Source organism: Artemia franciscana, chromosome 3, assembly GCF_032884065.1.
Source record: "Artemia franciscana chromosome 3, ASM3288406v1, whole genome shotgun sequence".
NCBI classification, from domain to species: domain Eukaryota; kingdom Metazoa; phylum Arthropoda; class Branchiopoda; order Anostraca; family Artemiidae; genus Artemia; species Artemia franciscana.
The window spans coordinates 76,039-82,101 of record NC_088865.1 but is presented as its reverse complement, the minus strand read 5'-3'; the positions used below and the strand labels follow the sequence as shown (position 1 = coordinate 82,101).

The following is a 6,063-nucleotide window of genomic DNA, read 5'->3' as shown; positions in this document are numbered from 1 at the left end:
ATATATATATATATATATATATATATATATATACATATATATATATATATATATATATATATATATATATATATATATATATATATATATATATATATATATATATATATATATATATATTTATATATTCATATATTTATATATATATATATATATATATATATATATATATATATATATATATATATATATATATATATATATATATATATATATATTATATATATATAAGATGCCAACAGCACCCGTTGTTCCCAGGCGGTCACCCATCAAAGTACTGACCGGGCCCAACGTTGTGTGATTTCCTTGATCTGACGAGACTGGGTACTTTCAACGTGGTATGGCCGTTAACTGAAAAATTTTGTAACAAAATGATGAATTAATTAAGGATTATTAATTTAATAATCATTAAAGAAGCTATGAAATTAAGGATGCTGAATATGAAAAGGAAAACTTGCACATTTATCTAGTAACAAAGGACACGAATTTACCGGAGGCTGGGGAGATATTTTCCTTAAAAATCCTTAAATTATACCCCAACAAAATCTAAATATATATTTGAGGCTAAACTATTTTGTTACAATTAATAAAGTTTCAAAGACCCTCTAATTCGACTGATCTGAACCGGCCTAGGAAGCCTAGGATAGTCATCTCAAAGGTGGAAACATTTTGGGGGGCTTGTCATTTTTTCAGAAGGAATAAAGGTTTGTTTTAAGAAAAAGAATTAATAAACATATTTTGATTCTTTTTAAATATTTGTCTACTAAAACCCTTGGTTCAAGACTCCAAAACTGGGTATTTTGTTTCTTTTCAGTTTGTAGACCAACAAACATTTTGTTACAAAATTTCTCAGCCAACGGCCATACCACGTTGAAAGTACCCAGTCTCGTCAGATCCTGGAAATCACACAACGTCGGGCCCGGTCAGTACTTGGATGGGTGACCGCCTGTGAACACCGGGTGCTGTTGGTATCTTATATATATATATATATATATATATATATATATATATATATATATATATATATATATATATATATATATATATATATATATATATATATATATATATATATATATTATATATATATATATATATATATATATATATATATATATATATATATATATATATATATACATATATATATATATATATATATATATATATATATATATATATATATATATATATATATATATATATATATATATATATATATACATATATCATGAAAAGAGAAATCACCAATGCAACAGCACAAACACACACACAAAAAAAGAGAGACAGAAGGAGAAAAGGAAGACAGTTTTCCTAAATTAGTGATTAATATAGACCAGCACTTGAATGAGGCCTTAACCCTACTCATCCATACAATCACATAGGTCAAACAGCATAGCCACACACAATCAACCATAAAGAATAATCCATGGACAGGCAGTCATGTCGTCAATAAGTATAAGTCGTCATTTACCAAACAATAAAAAAAAATAATAAAGACGAATAATTCAGAGGCAACAACCCAACACAAGGCCTCATCAGGAGAATACACTGGCCTATAGGGTTTCGCCACTTTAAATTCTCTACCCAGCCAAGTGTTGTGGCTACCACAGAATATCCATGGCATGACCGTGTCAGGTATCACCCCCAAAATACATGCCTATGAAAGAAAAAAAAACAGCAGCAAATGTAAAACAACCAAGTAACACCAAAACAAACTTATCCTGTTAATATATCCCTCTTTTTAGCAATAATAGGTAAAATAAATATAATAAATTTTACCAAATCACAAATATTAACACATTACAAAAAACCTGAATGAACTAAACAATTATAGAATTCACATTTACCATGTGGCTAATTTTTAAAAAAATCCGCTAAATTAGAAACACAATTCAAAATAGATGGCGCTGCAACATCATTTCTAGAATCTCCGAAATTAGTTGAAAATTTCTTTAAGTATTTCTAGATGATTCTTTTGATATTTATTTAAAAGTTCGTTATAATGAAAACTAAATTTTTTAAATTGCCAAGTTAATTTATTTGCAGAAAAACCTCTTGATATCATTTTTTGGCTTAAGATTTTACATCTATTTTCAAAATCAATATAATTACTACAAATCCTTGCATAACGAAGTAACTGTGAGAAAAACGCTGAATATGTGATATTTGAGTGTATATTACTTTCAGGGAATGGGAAACTAATCACTTCAAAATCAAAATCATCCGTTTTATTATACATTTTAAAACTTAATTTATTATTATCACAAATATTAATATTTAAATCTAAGAAATGATTTTCATGACCAGCGCCATGACTAGGTTCAAGAATAAGCTCTGATGGATATATATTTTTAGTAATATCAATGAAATCCTTACAATTTAAGACCAAAATATCATCTAAATATCTTATATTATTTGACAAAACATGTTTTAAATTATTTGGATTATTCTTATCCATCATATATTTATATTCTAGTTGACTTAAAAACAAGTCAGCTATAAATAGACTTGCATTCCCCCCCCAATTAATTCCCACAATTTGCTTGTACAAATCACCACCAAATCTTATATAAGTATTGTATAAAACAAATTCTAATAACTCAAAAATCATATCCAAGCTGTAACATCTCAAGTTAACTGTAGTATTAAAGCAATTTGTCCATATAGCTTTTTTATTATATTTGTCTATTTTTAAGAACCTTTTACTAGATAAGAGGAGAGATTTCTTGAAAACAGTTTTAAAATTATCTAACACTGAATTTAGTGATAAATTAGTATACATTGTCGCAAAATCGAAAGACTCAATTCTTTTAGCTGAAACCATTGTTAAAGAATCTATCACCTGCAGTGAATTATTAACACTCCAATATAGATCAAAATTCGGAAATTTTTAATACCAGAAGATATATATATATATATATATATATATATATATATATATATATATTAAAAAAGAAAACAATACCATCAATAACAGTCATTTTAGAGTCTAAACTTTTTGTACCAAACCTTTTTTTTTTCTCGAAGATTTAAAAAAAATTAAACGAAACTATTTATATTTGTGTTGTTTTACTATAAAATTGTACTAGTATTTATAAGTCTGGTTGGAATGACACCTCAACTCTCACGATTTACACTTTGTTATTTTTAATCTGTTATTATTTTTGATTGATATAATCTTAATAGTTATGATTCATCAGCCTCGCTCAAACTAGTCGGGAATAGTACCTCCGCTCCCGCAATTTGAAGGTACCACTCTACCCATTTGGCTATGGCGATATATTTGTATATTTATCAATGTGATTACTTTAATATCAAGCTTGAACCTTACAAGCCAGCCTTCAAATCTAGTCTTTAATATAGTTTTTTAATGATGATAGAAGGTAATAAGCTTACCTAAGCTATGGTTTTCAGGTGATTGATTTTTCTTCTAACGATAATTTCGACAGGACCTGTGCTTGTCATCATCAGATTAATTCAAATTTAATTAGTCAAAGGTTAAGTCAAAGATCTATCTCTCCTATTTAGGAAGAAAGAAGAAATTTGAATTAACCTGATGATGACACAGGTCCTGTCGAAATTATCGTTACAAGAAAAATCAATCACCTGACATCCATAGCTTAGGTAAGCTTATTACCTTCTGTCATCATTATGTATGAAAGTCAGGTTGGCCTCAGAGAATATATTGTTTTTTAAGACAGCAATAGCGCTAGAATACAAAAGTAAATATTATGCAACGTATTTTTGCGCTCATACAACAGCTGAATTATCCTTGAAAGGGAAAAGTAGAGAGTCAAAATTGGAAATTTATAGCATTATAACTTTCTGAACAGAAAGTTTCATGCATTTGCTTTGATAGCCCTGAAAAGGGCTGTTTGATACTGCAGGATAACTTATTGCACACATTACTTTTTAGCTGGTTTCTTAGCTACAGACTTTTTAGATGCCACTTTCTCGGCGGGAACTTTCTTGACTGACGGCTTCATCCTGGGTGTCGATTTCTTTGCTACTACTGCTTTGACCGCCTGGGAACACCGGGTGCTGTTAGCATCTTTTGTTATATATATATATAACAAAACAATGTATATATATATATATATATATATATATATATATATATATATATTATAATGATTTTTTTTCAAAGCAAAATAATATTCTTGGTGACAAACTTGTTTCCTTATTCTAATAGTGCTAAGCTGATTACATCTCTTATAAGAAAAAAGAAAAACAGAAGAGACTAAGTTGGACATCTCCTTGATTTCCATCTATTGGTAATACACAAATGCCAACACTTGAGTCGGGGAAATAACAGCGATTTAAAATAAATTTTAAAGGCAAAAAAAAAAGGCTCAAAAGCCTGAGCTAGAAACTGTCTAAAAGATTTGTTGGCCTTTAAAAAGGCCGTTTGGTAGGGGGACAGTTCAGGGAGACCATTAACCACCAAAGCCATAAAATGTACGACCTTGACGCTTCAGAGCGTAGACTACATCCATTGCAGTTACTTTCTCTCTCTTGGCATGTTCTGTGTAGGTGACAGCATCATGAATAACATTTTCGAGAAAAACTTTAAGAATACCTCTGGTTTCCATGTAAATTAGGCCAGATATACGTTTTACACTACCGCGGTGAGCCAGTCTTCTGATAGCTGGCTTTGTGATACCCTGGATATTGTCACGAAAAACTTTGCGATGACGTTTTGCACCCCCCCCCCTTTTCCAAGCCCCTTTCCTCTTTTTCCTCTTCCTGTCATATTAAATTCAGTGGAGTCGTCAACAGCTGTAAAGTTTTTTTCAAACTAAGAAATTTCCTTCAAAGCCCGCTCAATTTATATTATTAAAGTCTTTCCCGTCAAAATGTGACTCTTTCGCGCGGCTGGCGCTCCATATAGATATAGCCACTAGGTATTGATTCGTTTGTTCATTCTTTTCAGTGTTGCCAGATGTAGCATAATTATGCGGAACGTAGCATAATTAGGAACCAAAAGCATCCAAGCATAATCCTCCTTAAGATAGCACAATCGTAGCATAATTTAAAACGATGTAGAACAGCTCATAAAGTCACATCAACAAAACGAACTAAAAAGATGGTTTATCAATTTAAGATGGTTACGGTTATCATTCAAGATGGTTATAATTTTTTGACCAAACTAAAGCAAAATTTTCTGCACAGCGTTTAGGTGTATTGGTTTCTACATTACCGCAGCGACACAGACGCTCAAGCGCTTCCCGAATGGTGATCTTTTTTTGAAGTCCCTTCAGTTTGTTAATCCCAGGATGGCTCTGGGAACTGAAAGAACCAGTATTCCGTCACTAGGTGTCGTAGTGAACCGATTTCCAATTATCATGCAAAAACTCACAGATATTGACTCCCAGTGGCGCAAGCTGCTACATGCTCTTAGTGACTCTGAAAAGATAGATGTGAGAAAAATTACTACAGACTTTATGTGGAGAAAAATGCTCGAAATTAGAAACTTTACCGACGAAAGAGTTTTCCAGATCTGGCTGAACTTGCAGAGAGGGTGTATATATATATATATATATATTTATATATATATAATTTTACTTTGATGTAAAAAAGAATAATATTTTAATTTGAAAAAAAATCATTATCATATATATATATATATATATATATATATATATATATATATAAAGATTCCAACAGCACCCGGTGTTCCCAGGCGGTCACCCATCCTCGTACTGACTGGGCTCGACGTTGTGTGATTTCCAGGATCTGACGAGACTGGGTACTTTCAACGTGGTATGGCCGTTGGCTTAGAAATTTTGTAACAAAATGATTAATGGTCAACAAACTTAAAAGAAATAAAATGCCTAGTTTTAGAGTCATGAACCAAGGTTTTTAGTAGACATATATTTAAAAAGAATCCTAATTTGTTTATTAATTTGTTTTTCTTAAAATAAACCTTTATTCTTTCTGAAAAATTACAAGCCCCGCAAAATGTTTCTACCTTTGAGATGACTACCCTATGGCTTCCTAGGCTAGTTTAGATCAGTTGAATTAGAGGGTCTTTGAAACTTTATTAATTGTAACAAAATA

General features: G+C 30.6%; 1 non-coding gene and 2 pseudogenes across 1 annotated transcript; 1 reads left to right on the top strand and 2 right to left on the bottom strand.

Annotated features, from left to right (window-relative positions):
* Positions 1 to 233: 233 nt before the first annotated feature.
* On the bottom strand, positions 234 to 352 carry LOC136025584 (5S ribosomal RNA; annotated as a pseudogene).
* Positions 353 to 852: 500 nt separating this feature from the next.
* Positions 853 to 971, top strand: LOC136025572 (5S ribosomal RNA). Its single transcript, XR_010617113.1, has one exon. It is a non-coding gene; the product is annotated as a 5S ribosomal RNA (ribosomal RNA).
* A 4,690-nt stretch (positions 972 to 5,661) lies between these two features.
* Positions 5,662 to 5,780, bottom strand: LOC136025585 (5S ribosomal RNA; annotated as a pseudogene).
* Positions 5,781 to 6,063: the final 283 nt, after the last annotated feature.